Source organism: Phycodurus eques, chromosome 9 (genome assembly GCF_024500275.1).
Source record: "Phycodurus eques isolate BA_2022a chromosome 9, UOR_Pequ_1.1, whole genome shotgun sequence".
In the NCBI taxonomy this organism is placed as follows: domain Eukaryota; kingdom Metazoa; phylum Chordata; class Actinopteri; order Syngnathiformes; family Syngnathidae; genus Phycodurus; species Phycodurus eques.
In genome coordinates, this window is record NC_084533.1 from 1,529,774 (window position 1) to 1,540,937 (window position 11,164).

An 11,164-nucleotide genomic window follows, 5' to 3' on the forward strand; every position below is an offset into this window, starting at 1 on the left:
ATGTATAATGCATTTTTACAATGCATGATTTTGATTCGAATTATTCTGACGTTAAGCACTTTATTTGAACACATAATACTTTGTTTTTTGTTACTTGCTCTCATTTTGAAATTCACAAACCTACTTTTATTTAGTAAATGAGAAAAGGCACAGTTGTACTCATATGTTTGATTAGCCAGGCAGAATTTGTAAGATGGGTACAATTGTTCAAAGAAAACATGAAGGGCCAGGCAAATTCTGCCTGGGTATGTAAACTTATGAGCACAACTGTACGTATATGCGGTCATATGTACCCCTGTCGTATTGGTAGGAAAGTGTAGGCCACACCTTTTTGATCACCTCCAGGGGGCGATAGCATATTGGAATCCAAATCAGAATCAGAATCATCTTTATTTGCCAAGTATGTCCAAAAAACACACAAGGAATTTGTCTCCGGTAGTTGGAATGACTAATATTGCAATAGTATGTAAGTAATAATGGAATGAAAGTGTCCAGCTTTTTAACCATCCTAACATTTTATTGCATCTTTCTCTCCCTGTAGAGATATTGTCACATTTCTACACTGGACTCTGCAAAAAGAATGACTAACACCACATTTTCTAATTTTAGCTCAGTCTAATTAAATTGTTACATAAAAAGGAAAACGGTTCCATGAAAGTCTTACTAATGCAGAGGGGAGATTCATCATGAGCACCTCATTCCAGGGCAAAGATAAATTAGAGTGGAGTTAAGTCCCGTAATATAAATGTTTACTGTGGTAAAAAGCAACCCAGAAGCAAATTGAATGTGCTTGATTTATGTCAAACTCTTTAGAAAAATATAATATTCCCACTGCGGCACAAAATGTCTTTTAACTATGTCTCAAGCTCGATTCCCGTAGATGTTTTTTTGTGTTTCCCCATATTAATAGTTGTCAATGTGTGTTTTATTATTTGTTTCTCACCTGTCGGTTTCGTTTTCGAGTCAGTTGTGCTTCGCAGTAAAGTACAGTTTCCCATCACGATGAGCGCGCGTTGATCGTGCACCAACGGCATTAAGTTTTGAAATGACTGTTCCCTGCGTATTTGTTAGCGTTTCAACTTTAAGGAACACTATAAAACTCCTCTCTCTCCTTTCACAGTTGCCTGCTCTGCCAAATCACAGAACCGAATGTATGAGACAAACTAAAACATTAGATATTGCGACAGCCAATTTATTGCTCTGAGAAATTTGAGAGGAAGCTTGCTGAGAGCGACTCATTCAGGGTGCGTTCCGAACGGGGGCGTGGCGTTTTAAACAGTCACATACTGTTCATGTAAAATCAATGTTAACTACTCAAAGAGAGAGGAGATACCTTCTTCCCTGACAGCTTTTGTTCTTCTAGTTTGCCCCTCTAGTTTGCGCTCAACTAACTACCTGGGGATATTTTTGTCATTTTTCAAAGAGTTACTGCAGGAGCCTTTTAAACCAAAGATGCAACACATTGCACACTGACAGTGTTTATTTTAAAACAATCTAAACTATACATGCTGAAAAACACAAAACTGTGAACATCTCCCTTAATAATGGCACCAAGCCAAAGTCTATCGTTTTGTTAGAACAGAATGTAAAAACTTGGCCTCTCGGGTAACAAGGCTTCACGTGAATTCTAGCAAGCCACTTGGTAATCCTTGCAAAATTTGAGAAGCTTGTAAAAATAACAAGATTTTTTTATGAAGACCTCTCGCCCGAAGTCAGCTGCGATAGGCTCCAGCACACCCAGGACCCTAATGAGGAGACAGTAAGTGCGATAGAAAATGGGTGGATTTATCAATTTACGTTTTGTGAGATTTAAATGCTTGGTCTAGACCAGAGTATTGAACTAGAAGTGCGAACACAGCCTTAGGTCCCAAAATCAGGACGTGTCCCAGGAGGGTCTGGGATGGTCACAATGCTGATGGAACAGTGATACACAGCTTTGGATGCACAAAAGTCTGTCCATCACACATGTACAGCACCAGTATACAAAGGGAAAAGAACTTTCTGTCTGTCACATCCGTTACATGCCAATCAGATCAAACTGTTGACTACGGTTCGTCATTCCCACGCAAAGCACTATTCAGAACTGTCCTGCTATTGACTGGCACCCAATTCAGTGTGTAGTCCTTTTTAAAGTGTACTAAGTTTGGAGGGATGGATACTGTAGATGTTTGATTGACATGCAACATCCATTCAAACTCTATGGTTCATAATGTTCCCTTTCTTAACCAAAACTCCACAGCTTGTGTCTTTATCTCTCGGACAGTGATTGGTGTGGGACTCCACAATTTTATCCGTTTGAAGCTTGGGTTTTGCGTAATTATATGGCTATAATCTGGTGAATCCAGTTGCCTCGGAACACTGGCTGTGGTTTAAACAAACACAAAACGCTGTCGTCTTACAGTCACTAATACTACGGGGTGTGATAATCTGACAGCCAGGATTTAAAACAGGCTGGATTTACTGAGCAGATACACAGTGTACATAAATGCTGTCGTAGACAAATGGTATTTTATGTCTGTTGGACTCTTAACAGCATGCTGAAAGGTTTCCCCCCCCCCCCCTTCATGATTTAAGGGCACCTTGTACTCTCACAGTGCTTTTTCTCACTCCGTATTCTGGCTCAAATAAGCGTGGTTAAGTAAATCTCTTTTTCGATATCTGATTGAACTCTTGACTGATAACAAGCGGACAGCAATCTTCTAGGTCTGCAATTTCAAGATATTCATTCTTAATTTTTTTTAATAATAATTAAAATAAAATTCAGAGTTGTGCTGTCAAGGACACCTCAGTTGTAAGACAATGTTTTGTACTTTAAAAAATAATAATATACAGTAAATGGAAATGGTACAGAATGGTATGATGTCTGTAGTGACTAAGATCAGACTTATGTTTAGCTGTTAGTTAAGATGGAGACAATAAACTTTTTCATGATAAGGATTGCTAAGTGTCATTTTAAGATAGTCTGATTAGCCAAATTAGACAGCGAGCAGTACAAATTCACATACAAATTTTCATTTAATACAGAGAAATCAAGTTCAATATTACTAACAAAGACAATCTTACTGTGGAACTTTCTTTTTAATCTGACATTTCCCTCTCTGAAAGTACATTATAGGTCAGTGTCCAAAGCTTTTGCATCCAAGCTAATCCTGACAACTGTCTCAGCAAGGGCATGTCTCCAAAGGGGAGACAAGACAACAATAAGAGAGAAGGATAATAATCTCTTCCCCTCAGAGAGTTCTAGTTTATTCAGTATGAAATGATCCTCTTTGAATGCACATGATAGTGGTGGTGGACATATTCCCTTTTTCTTGATGTTACATGCAAAATATCCACTGCAGTGCATGCAGGATGAACCATCTGGTCATGTAACACTTCGTCATGAACATGTTATACAGTGCTGTAAAAAAAAGTATTGGTCTTCTTCTCAAATTCTTTTCTTTTTTTGCAGTTTCCCCACTTTAAAATCATCAACCAAATGTAAATATCGAACAAAGAAAACCCAAGTAAACGTACGGTAAAAAAATTGTCATGAGCTGTGCCTTGTAGTCTGTTGTTGGGGCTTCGGTGGCGCTTTGCGCTACTCTCGCCCTCTCTCTCGCTCCCTCCTTCTCTCTCTCTCTCTCTAATCAGCTCCACCTCAGCCGCGCACCTGTCATCAATCAGCCCTCATCATCACCTGCATAAAAGCCTGCCGGATATCGGAAACTCTTGGTAGAGTATTAGTTTCTCTCCTGCGTGAGCCCTCCATTTTCCCCGTTGTGCTGCCCTCCTCTGCCACGCCGCCAAGCCACCCAAGCAACCTGCGAATAGGGCCCAAGGATCCATTCTAAATATCCGCTTCAATACACCTGTCACCACAATCCTTTCAGCCTCCGCTTGCTTCTGGGTCCCATTAACATCATATCGTGACAGAATTCTCTGGCCAGCATGGACCCAGCAACTCCGGAGGCGCTACAACAAGCACTCACCCTCCAAGGCGCCCGCATAGGGAGACAGGACAAGGCTCTGCAAGAGACAATGGCATCCTCACATTCCCTCACACAACAAGTCTACCACCTTACCACAAAAATGCAATCCGATCTCCCGTAAGTAATCCTTCCGAGCCCGCAGCCTCCGAGCCACCCCACCCCCTGTACAAAGAACCTCACGTCCCTCCGCCCGAGCCCTACTCTGGGGATTTAGGTGTATGGAGCCAATTCCTTGAAAATTGCTCCCTAGTTTTCAACCTACAACCGCTAAGTTATCCCTCTGAACAATCCAAGGTCGCGTTTGTCACTAACCTTCTCTGTGGCAAAGCAGCCAAATGGGCAACCACACTATGGCACAACTCTTTCCCAGTACTCCTGTCATTTGATTCCTTTTTCGCCGAACTCAAGAAGGTTTTTATCACCCCGTTCATGGCACAGAAGCTACCCGCCGCCTCCTTACGCTCACTCAGGGCGCTAGTTCTGGTGCTTCATATTCCGTAGAATTCTGTATGTGGGTGGGATGACGCAGCACTGAGGGGAATATTTTTGAAGGATGAGCTCACTGCACGAGATGAGCCCTCCTCTTTCGAGGATCTTATTTCACTTTCCATCCGTCTTGACAACCGGCTACGGGAGAGAGCTCGAGAGAGGGGGGTTAGAGTGCGCAAGATCACTTCCACCGTGGGCACGGGACCGTCAGCATCTCACCCGCCTTCTGCACCTCCGACTGCCCCTTCGTCACTCCCCCACTGCACCAGATAAGCGCATGCAACTAGGTAACACACGACTAGACCCTCAGGAACGTCAGCGTTGCGTCACCCAACGACTGTGTATTTATTGTGGTAAAGCCGGTCACTTCATTGCTTCATGCCCCTTACGCCCAAAAGACCAGGCTTACCACCACCTGAGAGCACCGTGGTGAGTCAAACTACTACGTCCTCAAGCTCTTCTTCCCGTATGACTGTTCCTGCTTGCATTCTTGGTCCCACTCACAATACACCCGTAATTGCCCTCATTGATTCTGGTGCAGATGACAATTTCATCCATGAAGGACTGGCATTTCGGCTCCAACTCCCTCTCCACCCACTTCCGTCTCCCAAGAAAGTTACAGCCCTGGATGGGCGAGTCATATCTCCTGTCACACACCAAACTGTTCCATTCACCCTGATTATTTCCGGTAACCATCGTGAGAACATCCCTCTTTTTGTCATCCCTTCCCCTGAGACGCCGCTAGTCCTCGGAATTCCCTGGCTCAGAAAACATAACCGTAGACTGGACAAGCTTGTCAATCACTGGCTGGACCCCTCACTGTCATTCACACTGCCTGCTCTCTGCCATACCGCCCTCCTGTAAACCACCACCATCTGCCACACTTGTTGACCTCTCCCGAGTACCTGAGGAATATCATGATCATGAGCAAAGACCTGGCCATTTGGATCCTTTTATGCGGCTAACCCGGCGAAACCTAGTAGGACGCCAGGAGGCGGGGTACTGTCATGAGCTGTGCCTTGCAGTCTGTTGTTGGAGTTTGCAGTCTGTTGTTGGAGTTTGGGAGGTGCTTTGCGCTCCCCTCATCCTCTCTCTCTCCTTCCCTGTCTCTAATCAGCTCCACGTACCTGTCATCCATCAGCCTTCATCATCACCTGCATAAAAGCATGCCGGATATCGGAGACTTGGCAGTGTGACTTGGCATCCATCCAAGTGTGACTTGGCATCCATCCATTTTCTGTACCGCTTTATCCTCACAGGGGTCGCGGGCGTGCTGCAGCCTATCCCAGCTAGAGCGAGAGGCGGGGTATGCCCTGAACCGGTCGCCAACTAATCGCAGGGCACATATATACAAACAACCATTCGCGCACACATTCACACTTATGGGCAATTTAGAGTCCTCAATCAACCTACCGTGCATGTTTTTGGGATGTGGGAGGAAACCGGAGTGCCCGGAGAAAACCCACGCAGGCACGGGGAGAACATGCAAACTCCACACAGGTGAGGCCAGGATTTGAACCCTGGTCCTCAGAACTGTGAGGCAGATGTGCTAACCAGTTGGTCACCCGTGCCGCCAAGCCCGATTACCTTGTAATGGCGTTTCACTTTTGCATGTTTAAGAAGTGTTGGCCCTGGTGCACATTCCTCCATGTCGCTGGTGTCCATGTTTTTTTTCCTGCAATACAAGTGTATAAATACAGTATACATTATACATACACATGCATATATCCTAATGTTTGTTTTCCTTCAAAACTAAAATATTTCAGAGGGGAAAACATTTTATATGAACACAAACTTAATATTGACATAAACCCTAATATTATACAAATATTAGGGTCTAAAAATCTATATCTGTAATTATTTTCTTTTTGTCAACACCTATTAAGAAAGACTGGCTAACTTTAAAAGTGGATATTGAGTATAATCAAGCTATTTTATTTAGGATTTGTGCTTTTCCTTTATGATAATTCCGTCTTTAAGCCGTACTGGTAATAAGTGTTTAATTTTATTCAGTACTGTAATTCTCAGCTCATCTTAAGATGATAAAGAAATGTGGCCAATGGCCATAATAGTATACAGTACGGTAGCTAACCTTAGCAATATAGCTAACGGTTATTCGCTGCTAAATTGTTGATGAACTGTGGCTGTGCGCTTCTAACATGTTATTAGCATAATGTTACAACATCCCTACTTCCTAGTGCAGTAATTTCAATATATATGATAGATACACTTCCTTAAGGTGATCAAAAACTGGACCTTGTATTCTTGTCGCTGGCTCTGCTCAGTGTGACACGAATATAAAAAGAAAAAGAAAAAAATCACATACGGAGGCATTAGCTGTCACTCAAAATGAATTAGCCAATGAGGACGCATTCCTAATAAAGCCCTGCTCAGTCCTCAAGCTCTTCTTCCCGTATGACTGTTTAAAATTTTGTGATATAATCCATAATCGTAATTCTCTTTGCTTGTGATTGCATTACATTGACGTTCCACAATAAAAAGATTCAGTGTGACATATAATGGGTGCGTATTCATTAATTTTGAATAAATTGGTTACTATGTATGATTTGTTGATGTTTTTTTGACAGTTTGCAGCAAATTTTACGGTATTATGTTGATCGATGTAATTTAAAGTGGGTGATAAGAGAGATATATTTAAGGGCAGCAAAGCCAGGGTACATAAAAGGGTAGCAAACAGTCATAAAACATAGAAAACAAACATTAGTGCTGAGGGATTAATATGGTGTGTCGCGATTTGCAGAGCACGGGGAGAGTATCGTGATGATTGTGTGTTTTGCGTGTGTGAGTGCGAGGAGAGCAGGGAAACAAACGGAAAGCAAAACAAGTGAATTAATGTACTGTATGTACTAAACATGAACCAAAATCAACTGCGATAAAGTGGGTTCTGTGTCCAGGGTGGTCCACATATAATACAGATTACGAAAGTAGATGATCCAGGGTTGCTGTGGCAAATGCAGCGAGGCTTTTTTCAAACTTTACTTTCACTGTGGCACTTGGGACAACTTTTAAAGAAGATGTTTCACAGCAGGAGCAGATAAGACCAAAAAAAAAAAAAAGGACTGAACAAAGACAAATCAGGAGGGCAGAACGTCAAAAAAAAATAAATGATTATAATAATAATTAAAACCCATCCCAGAATAATCATACAGCTCATGTCTGACCTCTAACGGCCTGAATCAAAAGCCCCTGCTATGATCATCTCAGCACCCATGTTGATAAATCACAGCATTAATGAAAAGTGCCCTGTGTCACAGCACAGTGCTGGTTGGCTGCAATGTGGAGCAATTTGTTAGATCAGTATCCTGCGGTTTTCGTGCCAATTCGGTTCTTTGGCGACCTCTTCTTTTCTATTACCGCCTCTTCCTACTGTATTGTCCTCAGCATCAGAGTTGAAATGTTATATTACAATTGCTTACTCTTCTATAAAATATCACATCGTTCTAAAAGTCTTTCTCAATCTTATTTTGTTTTTACGTCGCTATTTGGAAGGTTTTCGTCACCCGATGCGCTGCGTCGTTCGATGAAAAACAAAATATTGTCATGTAAACACAGTGAACCTCCTCATATTCCTGGGTTGGCATTCGCAAATTCACCTCTTTGTACATTTAGCAGTTTTCGTGCTCAGACCGCAGCAATCAAAGTATTACTTTGGCACCGAGGAACTATGTTGAAGTATTGTAAATGAAGGGGCTTCATTGAGACAAAAGTCGTTCTTTGCTCACATCTTGATCCCAAGGAGCAATGTTGAAGGGAGTTGAGGCATTTCATTTCGACAAAGATAGGACCATCTTTTGACATCTGTAGGTAGTTATAAACCTTTTTAGGAGGGTATATATATATATATATATATAATATATATATTTTTTGTAGAATAGCAGCTATGTTTAGAACAGGTCCCCGGGCTACTCATGTGGTCCTTGGGAACTACAAATTTGATAAACAAGTTCATTTCATTGAATGACCCTCCAATTGGTTTCGTCTTTTAGATTTCTGAAATTCACATTGTGCATATAGCTGGAAACTGCATCTTCTTGTCGACAAACATCTCCAGTGAGGCAATTTCGAAACAAAAAAAATAAACACAAATATGAATAGATTTCAGTTTCAAGTTGTCATTGCTCGTGAGTATCGAAAACATGAGGCATTAATGAAAAAAGGAGGAACACAGGTTTGTCCTCTTGTTATAAAGGCACAATTTTATCCAACTGTGCTATCTCAGTCAGAACACTAGAGGGCACTATGTAAAAATACTCTATTACGTCAAAAAGAGGCAAAGAAGAAAAGGACACGAAGACAAATATAGCTTCATGTCCAATAGATAATAGCTGTGTGCTGATCGGTAAATAATGTGAATAAAAAAAAGACTGATTGTCGCTCACACAGCTAGCTGCTAATGCTAACGGAAACTTCGTGGAATGTGTACCTTGATTAACTGCCACATTTATTGTTGATTTTATTGTTGTTTTTTTACATTTTTATTGATTTACTTATTTATTTTTGTGCGTGTATATTTTTTTTTAATGAAGGTAGCGTGGGAAAGAGTGACCTCCTGGTCAATTCCTCCACAGGAACATGGCCATCAGTGTGATAACTGTTCAAATATAATAAAAGCCTGGAAAGAAAACTTTAGTCTTAACATTGTAGGACATTTGCAAATGAATAATAAGTGTTAAAGAACAGCAACTTCATGGTTATGTCACTCATTAATTCCTCTCGACCAATAGCACTGTAAGTGGCAAGAAATAGAAACAAATAAATACTATTGAGAAATAGTCAAATCAAAGTCTTGGCTTTTGTTGTGCCTTTTCTCCCATTTTGGAATACAAATATGAAAAGCCTCCCGTAGACAAGTCCCTTTCTCATCTCCTATTTTGCAAATGTTTAGTCTTGGTGTCAGTTCTTTCTTGACAACAAGTTGAAGTTGTTTGGAGTTTAAAACAAGTTTAGAGGGACACTCAGTTACTAAACTACATGACGTCACATACTGTACTGTATGTGACGCCAACTTCTGCTTATTGGACTTCTCTCTTTACCATATATTAGCATGTAATACTTCATTAATAAGTTGACTTTGGACTTGACTGATCAGTGATGATCGAACAATTTTGAACAGCCACTTTACTCGCATGTCATGGTCAGACAAATGCAACAGAAAGTTATTACAGCCACAACAAATCTACTCACCTACCTACTACTATACTAAGTGTTCTGTAAATTGACTGTCTGTTGTACGAGAGCGGCTCCAACTACCGGAGACAAATTCCTTGTGTGTTTTGGAGATACTTGGCAAATAAAGATGATTCTGATTCTGATTCTACTGATTCAACCCAGAGAAAAACTCAGTTTGAGTTTTACGCACCGCGGCAGAAGTACACTGCCACACTCTCGTCACAGCCTGACCACAACTGTTTAAATGGTTGCGAGGTCATCGTAGTGTTGGTCTGGGGGAATTTAGTATAGATTTGCCAACATGTCTGCCCCCTCTTTCCGCCCCGATATTCCACCAAGGCTGGTTCCCTGTCACACGCCCTGATCTTTTTAAGGTTAGGACAGCTCTCGCCAGACTAGTCTGTCCTAACAACATTTGATTAGTTTTTGTTTGTTTGTTTCTATGTTTTGTCATTTCTTCACAATAAAAAAAACCCCACCTTGAAACAAACCCAATTTCATTTTACAGTCCAGAGAAGTTAAAAAATGTGCACAAGAGTGAACCAAGTTGGAACGAAGCAGTAGGTGAAAAGATGGAGCTTATCTCCTGCCCGATGCTCAAGTTTCAGTTTGAACACAAGCATTATGAAGCTGTCATCACAATCACGGTAATAGAATACCAGACCTGATCCAATCGTGTATACAAAAACACAGAAAAATAGGGGCCTTACCTTTTCTACTTCTCTGTCTCTTTTTGGCTTGATCACAGGCCATAAAATTAAATCGTATTGGATTTCATATTTGCCTAATCATATTGCACCGATTCCCACGCTTTGGATTGAATGCTTCTTAGCATGCATATCACAGCTGCTTGCGGTGATTATGTATATTCCTACTCTGTGCAGTGTGTGGATGGAATGGTATTGTAAGGATTCACAATTGCATGGCGAGATGTATTACTGAATGAATCCCATCCAATCTAATGCAGACGGCTCTGTGCCAAGGATTGGGATCAGCCTCAGAATGACTTCAGAGTTGTTCAAAATTCACGTGATGGATCAATATTCCGCAATGCATCAACAATACCAGAGAGGTATCCAATTCATCGTATCAGATCACAACATTTTTCAAGTTAGTCAAATGTATTCATTCCATAATCTTCAGTGGTGGACTGTCTGGTCCAGCAACGCCTTCTCTGCTGGACGAAAAACTATCAGAAGCATTGACATACAAACCCCAATTCCAATGGAGTGGAGAAATAGTGTAAAATGTAAATAAACACAGACTACAATGATCGGCAAATCGTCATCGAAACAGATGCTAGCGTTTGAACTATGCGCTGATAACAATCCAAAGACGATTTCCTTCATTACCAAAAGCAATTTGAAACGTGGACACTTTTCCACTTTGCGTCAGTCCATGTCAGAAGCGCTTGGGCCCAGAGAAGCCGGCGGTGTTTCTGGGTGTTGTTGATTTATAGCTTTCGCTGTGCATGGTTGAGTTTTAACTTGCATTTGTAGATGTAGCGATGAATT